Source organism: Hyla sarda, unplaced genomic scaffold (genome assembly GCF_029499605.1).
Source record: "Hyla sarda isolate aHylSar1 unplaced genomic scaffold, aHylSar1.hap1 scaffold_304, whole genome shotgun sequence".
NCBI classification, from domain to species: domain Eukaryota; kingdom Metazoa; phylum Chordata; class Amphibia; order Anura; family Hylidae; genus Hyla; species Hyla sarda.
Window position 1 is genome coordinate 94,793 of NW_026609759.1, and position 27,261 is coordinate 122,053.

The 27,261-nt window shown below is 43.4% G+C and overlaps 16 pseudogenes; all 16 read left to right on the plus strand.

Annotated features, from left to right (window-relative positions):
• Nucleotides 1–764: 764 nt before the first annotated feature.
• LOC130327923 (U2 spliceosomal RNA) lies at nt 765–1,028 on the plus strand (annotated as a pseudogene).
• A 1,479-nt stretch (nt 1,029–2,507) lies between these two features.
• LOC130327925 (U2 spliceosomal RNA) lies at nt 2,508–2,771 on the plus strand (annotated as a pseudogene).
• Nucleotides 2,772–4,239: 1,468 nt separating this feature from the next.
• Nucleotides 4,240–4,503, plus strand: LOC130327926 (U2 spliceosomal RNA; annotated as a pseudogene).
• A 1,476-nt stretch (nt 4,504–5,979) lies between these two features.
• On the plus strand, nt 5,980–6,242 carry LOC130327936 (U2 spliceosomal RNA; annotated as a pseudogene).
• A 1,500-nt stretch (nt 6,243–7,742) lies between these two features.
• On the plus strand, nt 7,743–8,006 carry LOC130327927 (U2 spliceosomal RNA; annotated as a pseudogene).
• Nucleotides 8,007–9,480: 1,474 nt separating this feature from the next.
• On the plus strand, nt 9,481–9,744 carry LOC130327929 (U2 spliceosomal RNA; annotated as a pseudogene).
• A 1,476-nt stretch (nt 9,745–11,220) lies between these two features.
• Nucleotides 11,221–11,484, plus strand: LOC130328088 (U2 spliceosomal RNA; annotated as a pseudogene).
• Nucleotides 11,485–12,971: 1,487 nt separating this feature from the next.
• Nucleotides 12,972–13,235, plus strand: LOC130327930 (U2 spliceosomal RNA; annotated as a pseudogene).
• A 1,482-nt stretch (nt 13,236–14,717) lies between these two features.
• Nucleotides 14,718–14,981, plus strand: LOC130327931 (U2 spliceosomal RNA; annotated as a pseudogene).
• A 1,463-nt stretch (nt 14,982–16,444) lies between these two features.
• On the plus strand, nt 16,445–16,708 carry LOC130327932 (U2 spliceosomal RNA; annotated as a pseudogene).
• Nucleotides 16,709–18,187: 1,479 nt separating this feature from the next.
• On the plus strand, nt 18,188–18,451 carry LOC130327933 (U2 spliceosomal RNA; annotated as a pseudogene).
• A 1,482-nt stretch (nt 18,452–19,933) lies between these two features.
• Nucleotides 19,934–20,197, plus strand: LOC130327934 (U2 spliceosomal RNA; annotated as a pseudogene).
• Nucleotides 20,198–21,670: 1,473 nt separating this feature from the next.
• On the plus strand, nt 21,671–21,934 carry LOC130327935 (U2 spliceosomal RNA; annotated as a pseudogene).
• Nucleotides 21,935–23,404: 1,470 nt separating this feature from the next.
• On the plus strand, nt 23,405–23,668 carry LOC130327937 (U2 spliceosomal RNA; annotated as a pseudogene).
• Nucleotides 23,669–25,147: 1,479 nt separating this feature from the next.
• Nucleotides 25,148–25,411, plus strand: LOC130327938 (U2 spliceosomal RNA; annotated as a pseudogene).
• Nucleotides 25,412–26,887: 1,476 nt separating this feature from the next.
• On the plus strand, nt 26,888–27,151 carry LOC130327940 (U2 spliceosomal RNA; annotated as a pseudogene).
• The last annotated feature ends 110 nt before the right edge of the window (nt 27,152–27,261 follow it).

Here is a 27,261-nt window from a genome sequence, read left to right on the forward strand (position 1 = left end):
ATGACAGAAAGAAAAAAGGATGAAGAAAGAAGCATGAAGAAAAAAAAATGTATATGGAGTTGCTGACATGAGTGCAATCTACAAAGCCGTTGAGGCTGATCCTCATGGGAGGATTATTGCACCAGGACCCTTAGCACTTTTAAAATGCCATTCAATGCCACGGGCTAGATGTAAACTGCAGATGACCATGTTGTGGTAGTTACCATGGATACCCAAGTGATGTGTGAGCTAACACATAGGCCCAACAGATTCCAAGAAGGCCAGAATCACCAGCGGCACCACCATCGATTGTCAGGTCACCCGGATTCAGCAAATACCAGAGTCCAAAATGATGCAGGTTTATACTGTTAATTTTCAGTTTATCGTTACAGTTGGTGTTATTCCATGTCGGAAGGGACGCAGCTACAGCCAGTGGGGTAACTAGAGACAGGCAGGCAGCTATGTGCAACAAAGGTAGGCGTGTTGTTTTCATATGCAGATCTGAAATATTGTCTTATATGCAAGAGGAGGAGTGATGGGGGTTCAGGCAAAAGCCAGGCTATGGATTGCATTGCTAAATGCTCCATCAGAGTGCAATGGTCGCCTGTCCTTTTTTTAAGTGATGATGTGGGTTTAGCCTGTGCTGTATGTATGTATGGGTGGCTGACTGCCACCCACCCAGAAAGTGTATGGGAGGCTGGTTGGCTGCCAGCCTTCCTTCCATTCCTATGAGTAATGTGAGTGCTCATGAAGGGGACATGGTTGGGTCCACCCCTTTCCCGGTTATCCCCTCTAGGCCTTTTGGCTTAGATCAAGTGTAAAAAAAGAAAGGATCTTGCGACAGATCGCATCCTGAGGCACGTTTTTTTTTGTGTGAATACTTGCACTTGGGTGACTTGTGAGCACATACTGATACATACGTTCCCTATCTGGGGACCATAAATTAAATGGATTTTTGAGAAAGGGAGCTGATTTGGAAGCTTGCTTCTGTCGCCCTATGCATTGACCCGATGTGGCAGTATCTTCGGGTAGTGAACAGTGCACCACCCCATTCCAGTGTTAAACAAGAAAGATTCTCATTTAATCCTCCGTGGGTGAGAATTTGAGTTTGAGAATTGGAGACCAAAATGATGAGTTGCACTGACTGGTTTATGAACGTCTATTCATTTAGCGTTTTAATGACCATGTTTGCACACTGATTGGTGTAAAAAAATAAAATAAAACTAAATAATAATAATCTAGCACACCTGTGCAGGTTTGACATGACATGACAGGTAGCTGTCTTGTGGGTGGTGCTGAATCCTGTTAAATGACATGAGGGTCTCATGCCTATACACAAGGGTGTGTCATTGCTGTTGCTTGACCATGCATTGGTTTCTGTGGTCAGTGAATGATAAAAACAAAATTTACCATCCATTGATGGATGGGAAATCCGCCATGAGGCATTTGTTTTTAGAAACTGCTGCTCACAACCAATGTTGCAATGGAGTGTCTCCATCTGCTGGTGGTATTGGAAAGGCATTAGTGCTATGACAGGGTCTGAAGAAGAAGAAGAAGAAGAAGAAGAAGAAGAAGACGGAAAAAAATATATATAAAAAGAAAAAGAGAGAGAGAGAGAGAGACTGACTTAGTGAGCGAGTGAGTGAGAGAGTGAGAGTGAGTGAGAGTGAATGAGTGAGTGAGTGATTGAGTGAGTGAGTGAGTGAGTGAGAACAAATGAGTTAAAGCAAGTGAGTGAGAGAGATCGAATGAATGAAAGTCTGAATGACAGAAAGAAAAAAGGATGAAGAAAGAAGCATGAAGAAAAAAAAATGTATATGGAGTTGCTGACATGAGTGCAATCTACAAAGCCGTTGAGGCTGATCCTCATGGGAGGATTATTGCACCAGGACCCTTAGCACTTTTAAAATGCCATTCAATGCCACGGGCTAGATGTAAACTGCAGATGACCATGTTGTGGTAGTTACCATGGATACCCAAGTGATGTGTGAGCTAACACATAGGCCCAACAGATTCCAAGAAGGCCAGAATCACCAGCGGCACCACCATCGATTGTCAGGTCACCCGGATTCAGCAAATACCAGAGTCCAAAATGATGCAGGTTTATACTGTTAATTTTCAGTTTATCGTTACAGTTGGTGTTATTCCATGTCGGAAGGGACGCAGCTACAGCCAGTGGGGTAACTAGAGACAGGCAGGCAGCTATGTGCAACAAAGGTAGGCGTGTTGTTTTCATATGCAGATCTGAAATATTGTCTTATATGCAAGAGGAGGAGTGATGGGGGTTCATGCAAAAGCCAGGCTATGGATTGCATTGCTAAATGCTCCATCAGAGTGCAATGGTCGCCTGTCCTTTTTTTAAGTGATGATGTGGGTTTAGCCTGTGCTGTATGTATGTATGGGTGGCTGACTGCCACCCACCCAGAAAGTGTATGGGAGGCTGGTTGGCTGCCAGCCTTCCTTCCATTCCTATGAGTAATGTGAGTGCTCATGAAGGGGACATGGTTGGGTCCACCCCTTTCCCGGTTATCCCCTCTAGGCCTTTTGGCTTAGATCAAGTGTAAAAAAAGAAAGGATCTTGCGACAGATCGCATCCTGAGGCACGTTTTTTTTTGTGTGAATACTTGCACTTGGGTGACTTGTGAGCACATACTGATACATACGTTCCCTATCTGGGGACCATAAATTAAATGGATTTTTGAGAAAGGGAGCTGATTTGGAAGCTTGCTTCTGTCGCCCTATGCATTGACCCGATGTGGCAGTATCTTCGGGTAGTGAACAGTGCACCACCCCATTCCAGTGTTAAACAAGAAAGATTCTCATTTAATCCTCCGTGGGTGAGAATTTGAGTTTGAGAATTGGAGACCAAAATGATGAGTTGCACTGACTGGTTTATGAACGTCTATTCATTTAGCGTTTTAATGACCATGTTTGCACACTGATTGGTGTAAAAAAATAAAATAAAACTAAATAATAATAATCTAGCACACCTGTGCAGGTTTGACATGACATGACAGGTAGCTGTCTTGTGGGTGGTGCTGAATCCTGTTAAATGACATGAGGGTCTCATGCCTATACACAAGGGTGTGTCATTGCTGTTGCTTGACCATGCATTGGTTTCTGTGGTCAGTGAATGATAAAAACAAAATTTACCATCCATTGATGGATGGGAAATCCGCCATGAGGCATTTGTTTTTAGAAACTGCTGCTCACAACCAATGTTGCAATGGAGTGTCTCCATCTGCTGGTGGTATTGGAAAGGCATTAGTGCTATGACAGGGTCTGAAGAAGAAGAAGAAGAAGACGGAAAAAAATATATATAAAAAGAAAAAGAGAGAGAGAGAGAGAGACTGACTTAGTGAGCGAGTGAGTGAGAGAGTGAGAGTGAGTGAGAGTGAATGAGTGAGTGAGTGATTGAGTGAGTGAGTGAGTGAGTGAGTGAGAACAAATGAGTTAAAGCAAGTGAGTGAGAGAGATCGAATGAATGAAAGTCTGAATGACAGAAAGAAAAAAGGATGAAGAAAGAAGCATGAAGAAAAAAAAATGTATATGGAGTTGCTGACATGAGTGCAATCTACAAAGCCGTTGAGGCTGATCCTCATGGGAGGATTATTGCACCAGGACCCTTAGCACTTTTAAAATGCCATTCAATGCCACGGGCTAGATGTAAACTGCAGATGACCATGTTGTGGTAGTTACCATGGATACCCAAGTGATGTGTGAGCTAACACATAGGCCCAACAGATTCCAAGAAGGCCAGAATCACCAGCGGCACCACCATCGATTGTCAGGTCACCCGGATTCAGCAAATACCAGAGTCCAAAATGATGCAGGTTTATACTGTTAATTTTCAGTTTATCGTTACAGTTGGTGTTATTCCATGTCGGAAGGGACGCAGCTACAGCCAGTGGGGTAACTAGAGACAGGCAGGCAGCTATGTGCAACAAAGGTAGGCGTGTTGTTTTCATATGCAGATCTGAAATATTGTCTTATATGCAAGAGGAGGAGTGATGGGGGTTCAGGCAAAAGCCAGGCTATGGATTGCATTGCTAAATGCTCCATCAGAGTGCAATGGTCGCCTGTCCTTTTTTTAAGTGATGATGTGGGTTTAGCCTGTGCTGTATGTATGTATGGGTGGCTGACTGCCACCCACCCAGAAAGTGTATGGGAGGCTGGTTGGCTGCCAGCCTTCCTTCCATTCCTATGAGTAATGTGAGTGCTCATGAAGGGGACATGGTTGGGTCCACCCCTTTCCCGGTTATCCCCTCTAGGCCTTTTGGCTTAGATCAAGTGTAAAAAAAGAAAGGATCTTGCGACAGATCGCATCCTGAGGCACGTTTTTTTTTGTGTGAATACTTGCACTTGGGTGACTTGTGAGCACATACTGATACATACGTTCCCTATCTGGGGACCATAAATTAAATGGATTTTTGAGAAAGGGAGCTGATTTGGAAGCTTGCTTCTGTCGCCCTATGCATTGACCCGATGTGGCAGTATCTTCGGGTAGTGAACAGTGCACCACCCCATTCCAGTGTTAAACAAGAAAGATTCTCATTTAATCCTCCGTGGGTGAGAATTTGAGTTTGAGAATTGGAGACCAAAATGATGAGTTGCACTGACTGGTTTATGAACGTCTATTCATTTAGCGTTTTAATGACCATGTTTGCACACTGATTGGTGTAAAAAAATAAAATAAAACTAAATAATAATAATCTAGCACACCTGTGCAGGTTTGACATGACATGACAGGTAGCTGTCTTGTGGGTGGTGCTGAATCCTGTTAAATGACATGAGGGTCTCATGCCTATACACAAGGGTGTGTCATTGCTGTTGCTTGACCATGCATTGGTTTCTGTGGTCAGTGAATGATAAAAACAAAATTTACCATCCATTGATGGATGGGAAATCCGCCATGAGGCATTTGTTTTTAGAAACTGCTGCTCACAACCAATGTTGCAATGGAGTGTCTCCATCTGCTGGTGGTATTGGAAAGGCATTAGTGCTATGACAGGGTCTGAAGAAGAAGAAGAAGAAGAAGAAGAAGAAGACGGAAAAAAATATATATAAAAAGAAAAAGAGAGAGAGAGAGAGAGACTGACTTAGTGAGCGAGTGAGTGAGAGAGTGAGAGTGAGTGAGAGTGAATGAGTGAGTGAGTGATTGAGTGAGTGAGTGAGTGAGTGAGAACAAATGAGTTAAAGCAAGTGAGTGAGAGAGATCGAATGAATGAAAGTCTGAATGACAGAAAGAAAAAAGGATGAAGAAAGAAGCATGAAGAAAAAAAAATGTATATGGAGTTGCTGACATGAGTGCAATCTACAAAGCCGTTGAGGCTGATCCTCATGGGAGGATTATTGCACCAGGACCCTTAGCACTTTTAAAATGCCATTCAATGCCACGGGCTAGATGTAAACTGCAGATGACCATGTTGTGGTAGTTACCATGGATACCCAAGTGATGTGTGAGCTAACACATAGGCCCAACAGATTCCAAGAAGGCCAGAATCACCAGCGGCACCACCATCGATTGTCAGGTCACCCGGATTCAGCAAATACCAGAGTCCAAAATGATGCAGGTTTATACTGTTAATTTTCAGTTTATCGTTACAGTTGGTGTTATTCCATGTCGGAAGGGACGCAGCTACAGCCAGTGGGGTAACTAGAGACAGGCAGGCAGCTATGTGCAACAAAGGTAGGCGTGTTGTTTTCATATGCAGATCTGAAATATTGTCTTATATGCAAGAGGAGGAGTGATGGGGGTTCATGCAAAAGCCAGGCTATGGATTGCATTGCTAAATGCTCCATCAGAGTGCAATGATCGCCTGTCCTTTTTTTAAGTGATGATGTGGGTTTAGCCTGTGCTGTATGTATGTATGGGTGGCTGACTGCCACCCACCCAGAAAGTGTATGGGAGGCTGGTTGGCTGCCAGCCTTCCTTCCATTCCTATGAGTAATGTGAGTGCTCATGAAGGGGACATGGTTGGGTCCACCCCTTTCCCGGTTATCCCCTCTAGGCCTTTTGGCTTAGATCAAGTGTAAAAAAAGAAAGGATCTTGCGACAGATCGCATCCTGAGGCACTTTTTTTTTGTGTGAATACTTGCACTTGGGTGACTTGTGAGCACATACTGATACATACGTTCCCTATCTGGGGACCATAAATTAAATGGATTTTTGAGAAAGGGAGCTGATTTGGAAGCTTGCTTCTGTCGCCCTATGCATTGACCCGATGTGGCAGTATCTTCGGGTAGTGAACAGTGCACCACCCCATTCCAGTGTTAAACAAGAAAGATTCTCATTTAATCCTCCGTGGGTGAGAATTTGAGTTTGAGAATTGGAGACCAAAATGATGAGTTGCACTGACTGGTTTATGAACGTCTATTCATTTAGCGTTTTAATGACCATGTTTGCACACTGATTGGTGTAAAAAAATAAAATAAAACTAAATAATAATAATCTAGCACACCTGTGCAGGTTTGACATGACATGACAGGTAGCTGTCTTGTGGGTGGTGCTGAATCCTGTTAAATGACATGAGGGTCTCATGCCTATACACAAGGGTGTGTCATTGCTGTTGCTTGACCATGCATTGGTTTCTGTGGTCAGTGAATGATAAAAACAAAATTTACCATCCATTGATGGATGGGAAATCCGCCATGAGGCATTTGTTTTTAGAAACTGCTGCTCACAACCAATGTTGCAATGGAGTGTCTCCATCTGCTGGTGGTATTGGAAAGGCATTAGTGCTATGACAGGGTCTGAAGAAGAAGAAGAAGAAGAAGAAGAAGAAGAAGAAGAAGAAGAAGAAGAAGAAGACGGAAAAAAATATATATAAAAAGAAAAAGAGAGAGAGAGAGAGAGACTGACTTAGTGAGCGAGTGAGTGAGAGAGTGAGAGTGAGTGAGAGTGAATGAGTGAGTGAGTGATTGAGTGAGTGAGTGAGTGAGTGAGAACAAATGAGTTAAAGCAAGTGAGTGAGAGAGATCGAATGAATGAAAGTCTGAATGACAGAAAGAAAAAAGGATGAAGAAAGAAGCATGAAGAAAAAAAAATGTATATGGAGTTGCTGACATGAGTGCAATCTACAAAGCCGTTGAGGCTGATCCTCATGGGAGGATTATTGCACCAGGACCCTTAGCACTTTTAAAATGCCATTCAATGCCACGGGCTAGATGTAAACTGCAGATGACCATGTTGTGGTAGTTACCATGGATACCCAAGTGATGTGTGAGCTAACACATAGGCCCAACAGATTCCAAGAAGGCCAGAATCACCAGCGGCACCACCATCGATTGTCAGGTCACCCGGATTCAGCAAATACCAGAGTCCAAAATGATGCAGGTTTATACTGTTAATTTTCAGTTTATCGTTACAGTTGGTGTTATTCCATGTCGGAAGGGACGCAGCTACAGCCAGTGGGGTAACTAGAGACAGGCAGGCAGCTATGTGCAACAAAGGTAGGCGTGTTGTTTTCATATGCAGATCTGAAATATTGTCTTATATGCAAGAGGAGGAGTGATGGGGGTTCATGCAAAAGCCAGGCTATGGATTGCATTGCTAAATGCTCCATCAGAGTGCAATGGTCGCCTGTCCTTTTTTTAAGTGATGATGTGGGTTTAGCCTGTGCTGTATGTATGTATGGGTGGCTGACTGCCACCCACCCAGAAAGTGTATGGGAGGCTGGTTGGCTGCCAGCCTTCCTTCCATTCCTATGAGTAATGTGAGTGCTCATGAAGGGGACATGGTTGGGTCCACCCCTTTCCCGGTTATCCCCTCTAGGCCTTTTGGCTTAGATCAAGTGTAAAAAAAGAAAGGATCTTGCGACAGATCGCATCCTGAGGCACGTTTTTTTTTGTGTGAATACTTGCACTTGGGTGACTTGTGAGCACATACTGATACATACGTTCCCTATCTGGGGACCATAAATTAAATGGATTTTTGAGAAAGGGAGCTGATTTGGAAGCTTGCTTCTGTCGCCCTATGCATTGACCCGATGTGGCAGTATCTTCGGGTAGTGAACAGTGCACCACCCCATTCCAGTGTTAAACAAGAAAGATTCTCATTTAATCCTCCGTGGGTGAGAATTTGAGTTTGAGAATTGGAGACCAAAATGATGAGTTGCACTGACTGGTTTATGAACGTCTATTCATTTAGCGTTTTAATGACCATGTTTGCACACTGATTGGTGTAAAAAAATAAAATAAAACTAAATAATAATAATCTAGCACACCTGTGCAGGTTTGACATGACATGACAGGTAGCTGTCTTGTGGGTGGTGCTGAATCCTGTTAAATGACATGAGGGTCTCATGCCTATACACAAGGGTGTGTCATTGCTGTTGCTTGACCATGCATTGGTTTCTGTGGTCAGTGAATGATAAAAACAAAATTTACCATCCATTGATGGATGGGAAATCCGCCATGAGGCATTTGTTTTTAGAAACTGCTGCTCACAACCAATGTTGCAATGGAGTGTCTCCATCTGCTGGTGGTATTGGAAAGGCATTAGTGCTATGACAGGGTCTGAAGAAGAAGAAGAAGAAGAAGAAGACGAAGACGGAAAAAAATATATATAAAAAGAAAAAGAGAGAGAGAGAGAGAGAGACTGACTTAGTGAGCGAGTGAGTGAGAGAGTGAGAGTGAGTGAGAGTGAATGAGTGAGTGAGTGATTGAGTGAGTGAGTGAGTGAGAACAAATGAGTTAAAGCAAGTGAGTGAGAGAGATCGAATGAATGAAAGTCTGAATGACAGAAAGAAAAAAGGATGAAGAAAGAAGCATGAAGAAAAAAAAATGTATATGGAGTTGCTGACATGAGTGCAATCTACAAAGCCGTTGAGGCTGATCCTCATGGGAGGATTATTGCACCAGGACCCTTAGCACTTTTAAAATGCCATTCAATGCCACGGGCTAGATGTAAACTGCAGATGACCATGTTGTGGTAGTTACCATGGATACCCAAGTGATGTGTGAGCTAACACATAGGCCCAACAGATTCCAAGAAGGCCAGAATCACCAGCGGCACCACCATCGATTGTCAGGTCACCCGGATTCAGCAAATACCAGAGTCCAAAATGATGCAGGTTTATACTGTTAATTTTCAGTTTATCGTTACAGTTGGTGTTATTCCATGTCGGAAGGGACGCAGCTACAGCCAGTGGGGTAACTAGAGACAGGCAGGCAGCTATGTGCAACAAAGGTAGGCGTGTTGTTTTCATATGCAGATCTGAAATATTGTCTTATATGCAAGAGGAGGAGTGATGGGGGTTCATGCAAAAGCCAGGCTATGGATTGCATTGCTAAATGCTCCATCAGAGTGCAATGGTCGCCTGTCCTTTTTTTAAGTGATGATGTGGGTTTAGCCTGTGCTGTATGTATGTATGGGTGGCTGACTGCCACCCACCCAGAAAGTGTATGGGAGGCTGGTTGGCTGCCAGCCTTCCTTCCATTCCTATGAGTAATGTGAGTGCTCATGAAGGGGACATGGTTGGGTCCACCCCTTTCCCGGTTATCCCCTCTAGGCCTTTTGGCTTAGATCAAGTGTAAAAAAAGAAAGGATCTTGCGACAGATCGCATCCTGAGGCACGTTTTTTTTTGTGTGAATACTTGCACTTGGGTGACTTGTGAGCACATACTGATACATACGTTCCCTATCTGGGGACCATAAATTAAATGGATTTTTGAGAAAGGGAGCTGATTTGGAAGCTTGCTTCTGTCGCCCTATGCATTGACCCGATGTGGCAGTATCTTCGGGTAGTGAACAGTGCACCACCCCATTCCAGTGTTAAACAAGAAAGATTCTCATTTAATCCTCCGTGGGTGAGAATTTGAGTTTGAGAATTGGAGACCAAAATGATGAGTTGCACTGACTGGTTTATGAACGTCTATTCATTTAGCGTTTTAATGACCATGTTTGCACACTGATTGGTGTAAAAAAATAAAATAAAACTAAATAATAATAATCTAGCACACCTGTGCAGGTTTGACATGACATGACAGGTAGCTGTCTTGTGGGTGGTGGTGAATCCTGTTAAATGACATGAGGGTCTCATGCCTATACACAAGGGTGTGTCATTGCTGTTGCTTGACCATGCATTGGTTTCTGTGGTCAGTGAATGATAAAAACAAAATTTACCATCCATTGATGGATGGGAAATCCGCCATGAGGCATTTGTTTTTAGAAACTGCTGCTCACAACCAATGTTGCAATGGAGTGTCTCCATCTGCTGGTGGTATTGGAAAGGCATTAGTGCTATGACAGGGTCTGAAGAAGAAGAAGAAGAAGAAGAAGAAGAAGACGGAAAAAAATATATATAAAAAGAAAAAGAGAGAGAGAGAGAGAGACTGACTTAGTGAGCGAGTGAGTGAGAGAGTGAGAGTGAGTGAGAGTGAATGAGTGAGTGAGTGATTGAGTGAGTGAGTGAGTGAGTGAGAACAAATGAGTTAAAGCAAGTGAGTGAGAGAGATCGAATGAATGAAAGTCTGAATGACAGAAAGAAAAAAGGATGAAGAAAGAAGCATGAAGAAAAAAAAATGTATATGGAGTTGCTGACATGAGTGCAATCTACAAAGCCGTTGAGGCTGATCCTCATGGGAGGATTATTGCACCAGGACCCTTAGCACTTTTAAAATGCCATTCAATGCCACGGGCTAGATGTAAACTGCAGATGACCATGTTGTGGTAGTTACCATGGATACCCAAGTGATGTGTGAGCTAACACATAGGCCCAACAGATTCCAAGAAGGCCAGAATCACCAGCGGCACCACCATCGATTGTCAGGTCACCCGGATTCAGCAAATACCAGAGTCCAAAATGATGCAGGTTTATACTGTTAATTTTCAGTTTATCGTTACAGTTGGTGTTATTCCATGTCGGAAGGGACGCAGCTACAGCCAGTGGGGTAACTAGAGACAGGCAGGCAGCTATGTGCAACAAAGGTAGGCGTGTTGTTTTCATATGCAGATCTGAAATATTGTCTTATATGCAAGAGGAGGAGTGATGGGGGTTCATGCAAAAGCCAGGCTATGGATTGCATTGCTAAATGCTCCATCAGAGTGCAATGGTCGCCTGTCCTTTTTTTAAGTGATGATGTGGGTTTAGCCTGTGCTGTATGTATGTATGGGTGGCTGACTGCCACCCACCCAGAAAGTGTATGGGAGGCTGGTTGGCTGCCAGCCTTCCTTCCATTCCTATGAGTAATGTGAGTGCTCATGAAGGGGACATGGTTGGGTCCACCCCTTTCCCGGTTATCCCCTCTAGGCCTTTTGGCTTAGATCAAGTGTTAAAAAAGAAAGGATCTTGCGACAGATCGCATCCTGAGGCACGTTTTTTTTTGTGTGAATACTTGCACTTGGGTGACTTGTGAGCACATACTGATACATACGTTCCCTATCTGGGGACCATAAATTAAATGGATTTTTGAGAAAGGGAGCTGATTTGGAAGCTTGCTTCTGTCGCCCTATGCATTGACCCGATGTGGCAGTATCTTCGGGTAGTGAACAGTGCACCACCCCATTCCAGTGTTAAACAAGAAAGATTCTCATTTAATCCTCCGTGGGTGAGAATTTGAGTTTGAGAATTGGAGACCAAAATGATGAGTTGCACTGACTGGTTTATGAACGTCTATTCATTTAGCGTTTTAATGACCATGTTTGCACACTGATTGGTGTAAAAAAATAAAATAAAACTAAATAATAATAATCTAGCACACCTGTGCAGGTTTGACATGACATGACAGGTAGCTGTCTTGTGGGTGGTGCTGAATCCTGTTAAATGACATGAGGGTCTCATGCCTATACACAAGGGTGTGTCATTGCTGTTGCTTGACCATGCATTGGTTTCTGTGGTCAGTGAATGATAAAAACAAAATTTACCATCCATTGATGGATGGGAAATCCGCCATGAGGCATTTGTTTTTAGAAACTGCTGCTCACAACCAATGTTGCAATGGAGTGTCTCCATCTGCTGGTGGTATTGGAAAGGCATTAGTGCTATGACAGGGTCTGAAGAAGAAGAAGAAGAAGAAGAAGAAGAAGAAGAAGAAGAAGAAGACGGAAAAAAATATATATAAAAAGAAAAAGAGAGAGAGAGAGAGAGACTGACTTAGTGAGCGAGTGAGTGAGAGAGTGAGAGTGAGTGAGAGTGAATGAGTGAGTGAGTGATTGAGTGAGTGAGTGAGTGAGAACAAATGAGTTAAAGCAAGTGAGTGAGAGAGATCGAATGAATGAAAGTCTGAATGACAGAAAGAAAAAAGGATGAAGAAAGAAGCATGAAGAAAAAAAAATGTATATGGAGTTGCTGACATGAGTGCAATCTACAAAGCCGTTGAGGCTGATCCTCATGGGAGGATTATTGCACCAGGACCCTTAGCACTTTTAAAATGCCATTCAATGCCACGGGCTAGATGTAAACTGCAGATGACCATGTTGTGGTAGTTACCATGGATACCCAAGTGATGTGTGAGCTAACACATAGGCCCAACAGATTCCAAGAAGGCCAGAATCACCAGCGGCACCACCATCGATTGTCAGGTCACCCGGATTCAGCAAATACCAGAGTCCAAAATGATGCAGGTTTATACTGTTAATTTTCAGTTTATCGTTACAGTTGGTGTTATTCCATGTCGGAAGGGACGCAGCTACAGCCAGTGGGGTAACTAGAGACAGGCAGGCAGCTATGTGCAACAAAGGTAGGCGTGTTGTTTTCATATGCAGATCTGAAATATTGTCTTATATGCAAGAGGAGGAGTGATGGGGGTTCATGCAAAAGCCAGGCTATGGATTGCATTGCTAAATGCTCCATCAGAGTGCAATGGTCGCCTGTCCTTTTTTTAAGTGATGATGTGGGTTTAGCCTGTGCTGTATGTATGTATGGGTGGCTGACTGCCACCCACCCAGAAAGTGTATGGGAGGCTGGTTGGCTGCCAGCCTTCCTTCCATTCCTATGAGTAATGTGAGTGCTCATGAAGGGGACATGGTTGGGTCCACCCCTTTCCCGGTTATCCCCTCTAGGCCTTTTGGCTTAGATCAAGTGTAAAAAAAGAAAGGATCTTGCGACAGATCGCATCCTGAGGCACGTTTTTTTTTGTGTGAATACTTGCACTTGGGTGACTTGTGAGCACATACTGATACATACGTTCCCTATCTGGGGACCATAAATTAAATGGATTTTTGAGAAAGGGAGCTGATTTGGAAGCTTGCTTCTGTCGCCCTATGCATTGACCCGATGTGGCAGTATCTTCGGGTAGTGAACAGTGCACCACCCCATTCCAGTGTTAAACAAGAAAGATTCTCATTTAATCCTCCGTGGGTGAGAATTTGAGTTTGAGAATTGGAGACCAAAATGATGAGTTGCACTGACTGGTTTATGAACGTCTATTCATTTAGCGTTTTAATGACCATGTTTGCACACTGATTGGTGTAAAAAAATAAAATAAAACTAAATAATAATAATCTAGCACACCTGTGCAGGTTTGACATGACATGACAGGTAGCTGTCTTGTGGGTGGTGCTGAATCCTGTTAAATGACATGAGGGTCTCATGCCTATACACAAGGGTGTGTCATTGCTGTTGCTTGACCATGCATTGGTTTCTGTGGTCAGTGAATGATAAAAACAAAATTTACCATCCATTGATGGATGGGAAATCCGCCATGAGGCATTTGTTTTTAGAAACTGCTGCTCACAACCAATGTTGCAATGGAGTGTCTCCATCTGCTGGTGGTATTGGAAAGGCATTAGTGCTATGACAGGGTCTGAAGAAGAAGAAGAAGAAGAAGAAGAAGAAGAAGAAGACGGAAAAAAATATATATAAAAAGAAAAAGAGAGAGAGAGAGAGAGACTGACTTAGTGAGCGAGTGAGTGAGAGAGTGAGAGTGAGTGAGAGTGAATGAGTGAGTGAGTGATTGAGTGAGTGAGTGAGTGAGTGAGAACAAATGAGTTAAAGCAAGTGAGTGAGAGAGATCGAATGAATGAAAGTCTGAATGACAGAAAGAAAAAAGGATGAAGAAAGAAGCATGAAGAAAAAAAAATGTATATGGAGTTGCTGACATGAGTGCAATCTACAAAGCCGTTGAGGCTGATCCTCATGGGAGGATTATTGCACCAGGACCCTTAGCACTTTTAAAATGCCATTCAATGCCACGGGCTAGATGTAAACTGCAGATGACCATGTTGTGGTAGTTACCATGGATACCCAAGTGATGTGTGAGCTAACACATAGGCCCAACAGATTCCAAGAAGGCCAGAATCACCAGCGGCACCACCATCGATTGTCAGGTCACCCGGATTCAGCAAATACCAGAGTCCAAAATGATGCAGGTTTATACTGTTAATTTTCAGTTTATCGTTACAGTTGGTGTTATTCCATGTCGGAAGGGACGCAGCTACAGCCAGTGGGGTAACTAGAGACAGGCAGGCAGCTATGTGCAACAAAGGTAGGCGTGTTGTTTTCATATGCAGATCTGAAATATTGTCTTATATGCAAGAGGAGGAGTGATGGGGGTTCATGCAAAAGCCAGGCTATGGATTGCATTGCTAAATGCTCCATCAGAGTGCAATGGTCGCCTGTCCTTTTTTTAAGTGATGATGTGGGTTTAGCCTGTGCTGTATGTATGTATGGGTGGCTGACTGCCACCCACCCAGAAAGTGTATGGGAGGCTGGTTGGCTGCCAGCCTTCCTTCCATTCCTATGAGTAATGTGAGTGCTCATGAAGGGGACATGGTTGGGTCCACCCCTTTCCCGGTTATCCCCTCTAGGCCTTTTGGCTTAGATCAAGTGTAAAAAAAGAAAGGATCTTGCGACAGATCGCATCCTGAGGCACGTTTTTTTTTGTGTGAATACTTGCACTTGGGTGACTTGTGAGCACATACTGATACATACGTTCCCTATCTGGGGACCATAAATTAAATGGATTTTTGAGAAAGGGAGCTGATTTGGAAGCTTGCTTCTGTCGCCCTATGCATTGACCCGATGTGGCAGTATCTTCGGGTAGTGAACAGTGCACCACCCTATTCCAGTGTTAAACAAGAAAGATTCTCATTTAATCCTCCGTGGGTGAGAATTTGAGTTTGAGAATTGGAGACCAAAATGATGAGTTGCACTGACTGGTTTATGAACGTCTATTCATTTAGCGTTTTAATGACCATGTTTGCACACTGATTGGTGTAAAAAAATAAAATAAAACTAAATAATAATAATCTAGCACACCTGTGCAGGTTTGACATGACATGACAGGTAGCTGTCTTGTGGGTGGTGCTGAATCCTGTTAAATGACATGAGGGTCTCATGCCTATACACAAGGGTGTGTCATTGCTGTTGCTTGACCATGCATTGGTTTCTGTGGTCAGTGAATGATAAAAACAAAATTTACCATCCATTGATGGATGGGAAATCCGCCATGAGGCATTTGTTTTTAGAAACTGCTGCTCACAACCAATGTTGCAATGGAGTGTCTCCATCTGCTGGTGGTATTGGAAAGGCATTAGTGCTATGACAGGGTCTGAAGAAGAAGAAGAAGAAGAAGACGGAAAAAAATATATATAAAAAGAAAAAGAGAGAGAGAGAGAGAGACTGACTTAGTGAGCGAGTGAGTGAGCGAGTGAGAGTGAGTGAGAGTGAATGAGTGAGTGATTGAGTGAGTGAGTGAGTGAGTGAGAACAAATGAGTTAAAGCAAGTGAGTGAGAGAGATCGAATGAATGAAAGTCTGAATGACAGAAAGAAAAAAGGATGAAGAAAGAAGCATGAAGAAAAAAAAATGTATATGGAGTTGCTGACATGAGTGCAATCTACAAAGCCGTTGAGGCTGATCCTCATGGGAGGATTATTGCACCAGGACCCTTAGCACTTTTAAAATGCCATTCAATGCCACGGGCTAGATGTAAACTGCAGATGACCATGTTGTGGTAGTTACCATGGATACCCAAGTGATGTGTGAGCTAACACATAGGCCCAACAGATTCCAAGAAGGCCAGAATCACCAGCGGCACCACCATCGATTGTCAGGTCACCCGGATTCAGCAAATACCAGAGTCCAAAATGATGCAGGTTTATACTGTTAATTTTCAGTTTATCGTTACAGTTGGTGTTATTCCATGTCGGAAGGGACGCAGCTACAGCCAGTGGGGTAACTAGAGACAGGCAGGCAGCTATGTGCAACAAAGGTAGGCGTGTTGTTTTCATATGCAGATCTGAAATATTGTCTTATATGCAAGAGGAGGAGTGATGGGGGTTCATGCAAAAGCCAGGCTATGGATTGCATTGCTAAATGCTCCATCAGAGTGCAATGGTCGCCTGTCCTTTTTTTAAGTGATGATGTGGGTTTAGCCTGTGCTGTATGTATGTATGGGTGGCTGACTGCCACCCACCCAGAAAGTGTATGGGAGGCTGGTTGGCTGCCAGCCTTCCTTTCATTCCTATGAGTAATGTGAGTGCTCATGAAGGGGACATGGTTGGGTCCACCCCTTTCCCGGTTATCCCCTCTAGGCCTTTTGGCTTAGATCAAGTGTAAAAAAAGAAAGGATCTTGCGACAGATCGCATCCTGAGGCACGTTTTTTTTTGTGTGAATACTTGCACTTGGGTGACTTGTGAGCACATACTGATACATACGTTCCCTATCTGGGGACCATAAATTAAATGGATTTTTGAGAAAGGGAGCTGATTTGGAAGCTTGCTTCTGTCGCCCTATGCATTGACCCGATGTGGCAGTATCTTCGGGTAGTGAACAGTGCACCACCCCATTCCAGTGTTAAACAAGAAAGATTCTCATTTAATCCTCCGTGGGTGAGAATTTGAGTTTGAGAATTGGAGACCAAAATGATGAGTTGCACTGACTGGTTTATGAACGTCTATTCATTTAGCGTTTTAATGACCATGTTTGCACACTGATTGGTGTAAAAAAATAAAATAAAACTAAATAATAATAATCTAGCACACCTGTGCAGGTTTGACATGACATGACAGGTAGCTGTCTTGTGGGTGGTGCTGAATCCTGTTAAATGACATGAGGGTCTCATGCCTATACACAAGGGTGTGTCATTGCTGTTGCTTGACCATGCATTGGTTTCTGTGGTCAGTGAATGATAAAAACAAAATTTACCATCCATTGATGGATGGGAAATCCGCCATGAGGCATTTGTTTTTAGAAACTGCTGCTCACAACCAATGTTGCAATGGAGTGTCTCCATCTGCTGGTGGTATTGGAAAGGCATTAGTGCTATGACAGGGTCTGAAGAAGAAGAAGAAGAAGAAGAAGAAGAAGAAGACGGAAAAAAATATATATAAAAAGAAAAAGAGAGAGAGAGAGAGAGACTGACTTAGTGAGCGAGTGAGTGAGAGAGTGAGAGTGAGTGAGAGTGAATGAGTGAGTGAGTGATTGAGTGAGTGAGTGAGTGAGTGAGAACAAATGAGTTAAAGCAAGTGAGTGAGAGAGATCGAATGAATGAAAGTCTGAATGACAGAAAGAAAAAAGGATGAAGAAAGAAGCATGAAGAAAAAAAAATGTATATGGAGTTGCTGACATGAGTGCAATCTACAAAGCCGTTGAGGCTGATCCTCATGGGAGGATTATTGCACCAGGACCCTTAGCACTTTTAAAATGCCATTCAATGCCACGGGCTAGATGTAAACTGCAGATGACCATGTTGTGGTAGTTACCATGGATACCCAAGTGATGTGTGAGCTAACACATAGGCCCAACAGATTCCAAGAAGGCCAGAATCACCAGCGGCACCACCATCGATTGTCAGGTCACCCGGATTCAGCAAATACCAGAGTCCAAAATGATGCAGGTTTATACTGTTAATTTTCAGTTTATCGTTACAGTTGGTGTTATTCCATGTCGGAAGGGACGCAGCTACAGCCAGTGGGGTAACTAGAGACAGGCAGGCAGCTATGTGCAACAAAGGTAGGCGTGTTGTTTTCATATGCAGATCTGAAATATTGTCTTATATGCAAGAGGAGGAGTGATGGGGGTTCATGCAAAAGCCAGGCTATGGATTGCATTGCTAAATGCTCCATCAGAGTGCAATGGTCGCCTGTCCTTTTTTTAAGTGATGATGTGGGTTTAGCCTGTGCTGTATGTATGTATGGGTGGCTGACTGCCACCCACCCAGAAAGTGTATGGGAGGCTGGTTGGCTGCCAGCCTTCCTTCCATTCCTATGAGTAATGTGAGTGCTCATGAAGGGGACATGGTTGGGTCCACCCCTTTCCCGGTTATCCCCTCTAGGCCTTTTGGCTTAGATCAAGTGTAAAAAAAGAAAGGATCTTGCGACAGATCGCATCCTGAGGCACGTTTTTTTTTGTGTGAATACTTGCACTTGGGTGACTTGTGAGCACATACTGATACATACGTTCCCTATCTGGGGACCATAAATTAAATGGATTTTTGAGAAAGGGAGCTGATTTGGAAGCTTGCTTCTGTCGCCCTATGCATTGACCCGATGTGGCAGTATCTTCGGGTAGTGAACAGTGCACCACCCCATTCCAGTGTTAAACAAGAAAGATTCTCATTTAATCCTCCGTGGGTGAGAATTTGAGTTTGAGAATTGGAGACCAAAATGATGAGTTGCACTGACTGGTTTATGAACGTCTATTCATTTAGCGTTTTAATGACCATGTTTGCACACTGATTGGTGTAAAAAAATAAAATAAAACTAAATAATAATAATCTAGCACACCTGTGCAGGTTTGACATGACATGACAGGTAGCTGTCTTGTGGGTGGTGCTGAATCCTGTTAAATGACATGAGGGTCTCATGCCTATACACAAGGGTGTGTCATTGCTGTTGCTTGACCATGCATTGGTTTCTGTGGTCAGTGAATGATAAAAACAAAATTTACCATCCATTGATGGATGGGAAATCCGCCATGAGGCATTTGTTTTTAGAAACTGCTGCTCACAACCAATGTTGCAATGGAGTGTCTCCATCTGCTGGTGGTATTGGAAAGGCATTAGTGCTATGACAGGGTCTGAAGAAGAAGAAGAAGAAGAAGAAGAAGAAGAAGAAGACGGAAAAAAATATATATAAAAAGAAAAAGAGAGAGAGAGAGAGAGACTGACTTAGTGAGCGAGTGAGTGAGAGAGTGAGAGTGAGTGAGAGTGAATGAGTGAGTGAGTGATTGAGTGAGTGAGTGAGTGAGTGAGAACAAATGAGTTAAAGCAAGTGAGTGAGAGAGATCGAATGAATGAAAGTCTGAATGACAGAAAGAAAAAAGGATGAAGAAAGAAGCATGAAGAAAAAAAAATGTATATGGAGTTGCTGACATGAGTGCAATCTACAAAGCCGTTGAGGCTGATCCTCATGGGAGGATTATTGCACCAGGACCCTTAGCACTTTTAAAATGCCATTCAATGCCACGGGCTAGATGTAAACTGCAGATGACCATGTTGTGGTAGTTACCATGGATACCCAAGTGATGTGTGAGCTAACACATAGGCCCAACAGATTCCAAGAAGGCCAGAATCACCAGCGGCACCACCATCGATTGTCAGGTCACCCGGATTCAGCAAATACCAGAGTCCAAAATGATGCAGGTTTATACTGTTAATTTTCAGTTTATCGTTACAGTTGGTGTTATTCCATGTCGGAAGGGACGCAGCTACAGCCAGTGGGGTAACTAGAGACAGGCAGGCAGCTATGTGCAACAAAGGTAGGCGTGTTGTTTTCATATGCAGATCTGAAATATTGTCTTATATGCAAGAGGAGGAGTGATGGGGGTTCATGCAAAAGCCAGGCTATGGATTGCATTGCTAAATGCTCCATCAGAGTGCAATGGTCGCCTGTCCTTTTTTTAAGTGATGATGTGGGTTTAGCCTGTGCTGTATGTATGTATGGGTGGCTGACTGCCACCCACCCAGAAAGTGTATGGGAGGCTGGTTGGCTGCCAGCCTTCCTTCCATTCCTATGAGTAATGTGAGTGCTCATGAAGGGGACATGGTTGGGTCCACCCCTTTCCCGGTTATCCCCTCTAGGCCTTTTGGCTTAGATCAAGTGTAAAAAAAGAAAGGATCTTGCGACAGATCGCATCCTGAGGCACGTTTTTTTTTGTGTGAATACTTGCACTTGGGTGACTTGTGAGCACATACTGATACATACGTTCCCTATCTGGGGACCATAAATTAAATGGATTTTTGAGAAAGGGAGCTGATTTGGAAGCTTGCTTCTGTCGCCCTATGCATTGACCCGATGTGGCAGTATCTTCGGGTAGTGAACAGTGCACCACCCCATTCCAGTGTTAAACAAGAAAGATTCTCATTTAATCCTCCGTGGGTGAGAATTTGAGTTTGAGAATTGGAGACCAAAATGATGAGTTGCACTGACTGGTTTATGAACGTCTATTCATTTAGCGTTTTAATGACCATGTTTGCACACTGATTGGTGTAAAAAAATAAAATAAAACTAAATAATAATAATCTAGCACACCTGTGCAGGTTTGACATGACATGACAGGTAGCTGTCTTGTGGGTGGTGCTGAATCCTGTTAAATGACATGAGGGTCTCATGCCTATACACAAGGGTGTGTCATTGCTGTTGCTTGACCATGCATTGGTTTCTGTGGTCAGTGAATGATAAAAACAAAATTTACCATCCATTGATGGATGGGAAATCCGCCATGAGGCATTTGTTTTTAGAAACTGCTGCTCACAACCAATGTTGCAATGGAGTGTCTCCATCTGCTGGTGGTATTTGAAAGGCATTAGTGCTATGACAGGGTCTGAAGAAGAAGAAGAAGAAGAAGAAGAAGACGGAAAAAAATATATATAAAAAGAAAAAGAGAGAGAGAGAGAGAGACTGACTTAGTGAGCGAGTGAGTGAGAGAGTGAGAGTGAGTGAGAGTGAATGAGTGAGTGAGTGATTGAGTGAGTGAGTGAGTGAGTGAGAACAAATGAGTTAAAGCAAGTGAGTGAGAGAGATCGAATGAATGAAAGTCTGAATGACAGAAAGAAAAAAGGATGAAGAAAGAAGCATGAAGAAAAAAAAATGTATATGGAGTTGCTGACATGAGTGCAATCTACAAAGCCGTTGAGGCTGATCCTCATGGGAGGATTATTGCACCAGGACCCTTAGCACTTTTAAAATGCCATTCAATGCCACGGGCTAGATGTAAACTGCAGATGACCATGTTGTGGTAGTTACCATGGATACCCAAGTGATGTGTGAGCTAACACATAGGCCCAACAGATTCCAAGAAGGCCAGAATCACCAGCGGCACCACCATCGATTGTCAGGTCACCCGGATTCAGCAAATACCAGAGTCCAAAATGATGCAGGTTTATACTGTTAATTTTCAGTTTATCGTTACAGTTGGTGTTATTCCATGTCGGAAGGGACGCAGCTACAGCCAGTGGGGTAACTAGAGACAGGCAGGCAGCTATGTGCAACAAAGGTAGGCGTGTTGTTTTCATATGCAGATCTGAAATATTGTCTTATATGCAAGAGGAGGAGTGATGGGGGTTCATGCAAAAGCCAGGCTATGGATTGCATTGCTAAATGCTCCATCAGAGTGCAATGGTCGCCTGTCCTTTTTTTAAGTGATGATGTGGGTTTAGCCTGTGCTGTATGTATGTATGGGTGGCTGACTGCCACCCACCCAGAAAGTGTATGGGAGGCTGGTTGGCTGCCAGCCTTCCTTCCATTCCTATGAGTAATGTGAGTGCTCATGAAGGGGACATGGTTGGGTCCACCCCTTTCCCGGTTATCCCCTCTAGGCCTTTTGGCTTAGATCAAGTGTAAAAAAAGAAAGGATCTTGCGACAGATCGCATCCTGAGGCACGTTTTTTTTTGTGTGAATACTTGCACTTGGGTGACTTGTGAGCACATACTGATACATACGTTCCCTATCTGGGGACCATAAATTAAATGGATTTTTGAGAAAGGGAGCTGATTTGGAAGCTTGCTTCTGTCGCCCTATGCATTGACCCGATGTGGCAGTATCTTCGGGTAGTGAACAGTGCACCACCCCATTCCAGTGTTAAACAAGAAAGATTCTCATTTAATCCTCCGTGGGTGAGAATTTGAGTTTGAGAATTGGAGACCAAAATGATGAGTTGCACTGACTGGTTTATGAACGTCTATTCATTTAGCGTTTTAATGACCATGTTTGCACACTGATTGGTGTAAAAAAATAAAATAAAACTAAATAATAATAATCTAGCACACCTGTGCAGGTTTGACATGACATGACAGGTAGCTGTCTTGTGGGTGGTGCTGAATCCTGTTAAATGACATGAGGGTCTCATGCCTATACACAAGGGTGTGTCATTGCTGTTGCTTGACCATGCATTGGTTTCTGTGGTCAGTGAATGATAAAAACAAAATTTACCATCCATTGATGGATGGGAAATCCGCCATGAGGCATTTGTTTTTAGAAACTGCTGCTCACAACCAATGTTGCAATGGAGTGTCTCCATCTGCTGGTGGTATTGGAAAGGCATTAGTGCTATGACAGGGTCTGAAGAAGAAGAAGAAGAAGAAGAAGACGGAAAAAAATATATATAAAAAGAAAAAGAGAGAGAGAGAGAGAGACTGACTTAGTGAGCGAGTGAGTGAGAGAGTGAGAGTGAGTGAGAGTGAATGAGTGAGTGAGTGATTGAGTGAGTGAGTGAGTGAGTGAGAACAAATGAGTTAAAGCAAGTGAGTGAGAGAGATCGAATGAATGAAAGTCTGAATGACAGAAAGAAAAAAGGATGAAGAAAGAAGCATGAAGAAAAAAAAATGTATATGGAGTTGCTGACATGAGTGCAATCTACAAAGCCGTTGAGGCTGATCCTCATGGGAGGATTATTGCACCAGGACCCTTAGCACTTTTAAAATGCCATTCAATGCCACGGGCTAGATGTAAACTGCAGATGACCATGTTGTGGTAGTTACCATGGATACCCAAGTGATGTGTGAGCTAACACATAGGCCCAACAGATTCCAAGAAGGCCAGAATCACCAGCGGCACCACCATCGATTGTCAGGTCACCCGGATTCAGCAAATACCAGAGTCCAAAATGATGCAGGTTTATACTGTTAATTTTCAGTTTATCGTTACAGTTGGTGTTATTCCATGTCGGAAGGGACGCAGCTACAGCCAGTGGGGTAACTAGAGACAGGCAGGCAGCTATGTGCAACAAAGGTAGGCGTGTTGTTTTCATATGCAGATCTGAAATATTGTCTTATATGCAAGAGGAGGAGTGATGGGGGTTCATGCAAAAGCCAGGCTATGGATTGCATTGCTAAATGCTCCATCAGAGTGCAATGGTCGCCTGTCCTTTTTTTAAGTGATGATGTGGGTTTAGCCTGTGCTGTATGTATGTATGGGTGGCTGACTGCCACCCACCCAGAAAGTGTATGGGAGGCTGGTTGGCTGCCAGCCTTCCTTCCATTCCTATGAGTAATGTGAGTGCTCATGAAGGGGACATGGTTGGGTCCACCCCTTTCCCGGTTATCCCCTCTAGGCCTTTTGGCTTAGATCAAGTGTAAAAAAAGAAAGGATCTTGCGACAGATCGCATCCTGAGGCACGTTTTTTTTTGTGTGAATACTTGCACTTGGGTGACTTGTGAGCACATACTGATACATACGTTCCCTATCTGGGGACCATAAATTAAATGGATTTTTGAGAAAGGGAGCTGATTTGGAAGCTTGCTTCTGTCGCCCTATGCATTGACCCGATGTGGCAGTATCTTCGGGTAGTGAACAGTGCACCACCCCATTCCAGTGTTAAACAAGAAAGATTCTCATTTAATCCTCCGTGGGTGAGAATTTGAGTTTGAGAATTGGAGACCAAAATGATGAGTTGCACTGACTGGTTTATGAACGTCTATTCATTTAGCGTTTTAATGACCATGTTTGCACACTGATTGGTGTAAAAAAATAAAATAAAACTAAATAATAATAATCTAGCACACCTGTGCAGGTTTGACATGACATGACAGGTAGCTGTCTTGTGGGTGGTGCTGAATCCTGTTAAATGACATGAGGGTCTCATGCCTATACACAAGGGTGTGTCATTGCTGTTGCTTGACCATGCATTGGTTTCTGTGGTCAGTGAATGATAAAAACAAAATTTACCATCCATTGATGGATGGGAAATCCGCCATGAGGCATTTGTTTTTAGAAACTGCTGCTCACAACCAATGTTGCAATGGAGTGTCTCCATCTGCTGGTGGTATTGGAAAGGCATTAGTGCTATGACAGGGTCTGAAGAAGAAGAAGAAGAAGAAGAAGAAGAAGAAGACGGAAAAAAATATATATAAAAAGAAAAAGAGAGAGAGAGAGAGAGACTGACTTAGTGAGCGAGTGAGTGAGAGAGTGAGAGTGAGTGAGAGTGAATGAGTGAGTGAGTGATTGAGTGAGTGAGTGAGTGAGTGAGAACAAATGAGTTAAAGCAAGTGAGTGAGAGAGATCGAATGAATGAAAGTCTGAATGACAGAAAGAAAAAAGGATGAAGAAAGAAGCATGAAGAAAAAAAAATGTATATGGAGTTGCTGACATGAGTGCAATCTACAAAGCCGTTGAGGCTGATCCTCATGGGAGGATTATTGCACCAGGACCCTTAGCACTTTTAAAATGCCATTCAATGCCACGGGCTAGATGTAAACTGCAGATGACCATGTTGTGGTAGTTACCATGGATACCCAAGTGATGTGTGAGCTAACACATAGGCCCAACAGATTCCAAGAAGGCCAGAATCACCAGCGGCACCACCATCGATTGTCAGGTCACCCGGATTCAGCAAATACCAGAGTCCAAAATGATGCAGGTTTATACTGTTAATTTTCAGTTTATCGTTACAGTTGGTGTTATTCCATGTCGGAAGGGACGCAGCTACAGCCAGTGGGGTAACTAGAGACAGGCAGGCAGCTATGTGCAACAAAGGTAGGCGTGTTGTTTTCATATGCAGATCTGAAATATTGTCTTATATGCAAGAGGAGGAGTGATGGGGGTTCATGCAAAAGCCAGGCTATGGATTGCATTGCTAAATGCTCCATCAGAGTGCAATGGTCGCCTGTCCTTTTTTTAAGTGATGATGTGGGTTTAGCCTGTGCTGTATGTATGTATGGGTGGCTGACTGCCACCCACCCAGAAAGTGTATGGGAGGCTGGTTGGCTGCCAGCCTTCCTTCCATTCCTATGAGTAATGTGAGTGCTCATGAAGGGGACATGGTTGGGTCCACCCCTTTCCCGGTTATCCCCTCTAGGCCTTTTGGCTTAGATCAAGTGTAAAAAAAGAAAGGATCTTGCGACAGATCGCATCCTGAGGCACGTTTTTTTTTGTGTGAATACTTGCACTTGGGTGACTTGTGAGCACATACTGATACATACGTTCCCTATCTGGGGACCATAAATTAAATGGATTTTTGAGAAAGGGAGCTGATTTGGAAGCTTGCTTCTGTCGCCCTATGCATTGACCCGATGTGGCAGTATCTTCGGGTAGTGAACAGTGCACCACCCCATTCCAGTGTTAAACAAGAAAGATTCTCATTTAATCCTCCGTGGGTGAGAATTTGAGTTTGAGAATTGGAGACCAAAATGATGAGTTGCACTGACTGGTTTATGAACGTCTATTCATTTAGCGTTTTAATGACCATGTTTGCACACTGATTGGTGTAAAAAAATAAAATAAAACTAAATAATAATAATCTAGCACACCTGTGCAGGTTTGACATGACATGACAGGTAGCTGTCTTGTGGGTGGTGCTGAATCCTGTTAAATGACATGAGGGTCTCATGCCTATACACAAGGGTGTGTCATTGCTGTTGCTTGACCATGCATTGGTTTCTGTGGTCAGTGAATGATAAAAACAAAATTTACCATCCATTGATGGATGGGAAATCCGCCATGAGGCATTTGTTTTTAGAAACTGCTGCTCACAACCAATGTTGCAATGGAGTGTCTCCATCTGCTGGTGGTATTGGAAAGGCATTAGTGCTATGACAGGGTCTGAAGAAGAAGAAGAAGAAGAAGAAGAAGAAGACGGAAAAAAATATATATAAAAAGAAAAAGAGAGAGAGAGAGAGAGACTGACTTAGTGAGCGAGTGAGTGAGAGAGTGAGAGTGAGTGAGAGTGAATGAGTGAGTGAGTGATTGAGTGAGTGAGTGAGTGAGTGAGAACAAATGAGTTAAAGCAAGTGAGTGAGAGAGATCGAATGAATGAAAGTCTGAATGACAGAAAGAAAAAAGGATGAAGAAAGAAGCATGAAGAAAAAAAAATGTATATGGAGTTGCTGACATGAGTGCAATCTACAAAGCCGTTGAGGCTGATCCTCATGGGAGGATTATTGCACCAGGACCCTTAGCACTTTTAAAATGCCATTCAATGCCACGGGCTAGATGTAAACTGCAGATGACCATGTTGTGGTAGTTACCATGGATACCCAAGTGATGTGTGAGCTAACACATAGGCCCAACAGATTCCAAGAAGGCCAGAATCACCAGCGGCACCACCATCGATTGTCAGGTCACCCGGATTCAGCAAATACCAGAGTCCAAAATGATGCAGGTTTATACTGTTAATTTTCAGTTTATCGTTACAGTTGGTGTTATTCCATGTCGGAAGGGACGCAGCTACAGCCAGTGGGGTAACTAGAGACAGGCAGGCAGCTATGTGCAACAAAGGTAGGCGTGTTGTTTTCATATGCAGATCTGAAATATTGTCTTATATGCAAGAGGAGGAGTGATGGGGGTTCATGCAAAAGCCAGGCTATGGATTGCATTGCTAAATGCTCCATCAGAGTGCAATGGTCGCCTGTCCTTTTTTTAAGTGATGATGTGGGTTTAGCCTGTGCTGTATGTATGTATGGGTGGCTGACTGCCACCCACCCAGAAAGTGTATGGGAGGCTGGTTGGCTGCCAGCCTTCCTTCCATTCCTATGAGTAATGTGAGTGCTCATGAAGGGGACATGGTTGGGTCCACCCCTTTCCCGGTTATCCCCTCTAGGCCTTTTGGCTTAGATCAAGTGTAAAAAAAGAAAGGATCTTGCGACAGATCGCATCCTGAGGCACGTTTTTTTTTGTGTGAATACTTGCACTTGGGTGACTTGTGAGCACATACTGATACATACGTTCCCTATCTGGGGACCATAAATTAAATGGATTTTTGAGAAAGGGAGCTGATTTGGAAGCTTGCTTCTGTCGCCCTATGCATTGACCCGATGTGGCAGTATCTTCGGGTAGTGAACAGTGCACCACCCCATTCCAGTGTTAAACAAGAAAGATTCTCATTTAATCCTCCGTGGGTGAGAATTTGAGTTTGAGAATTGGAGACCAAAATGATGAATTGCACTGACTGGTTTATGAACGT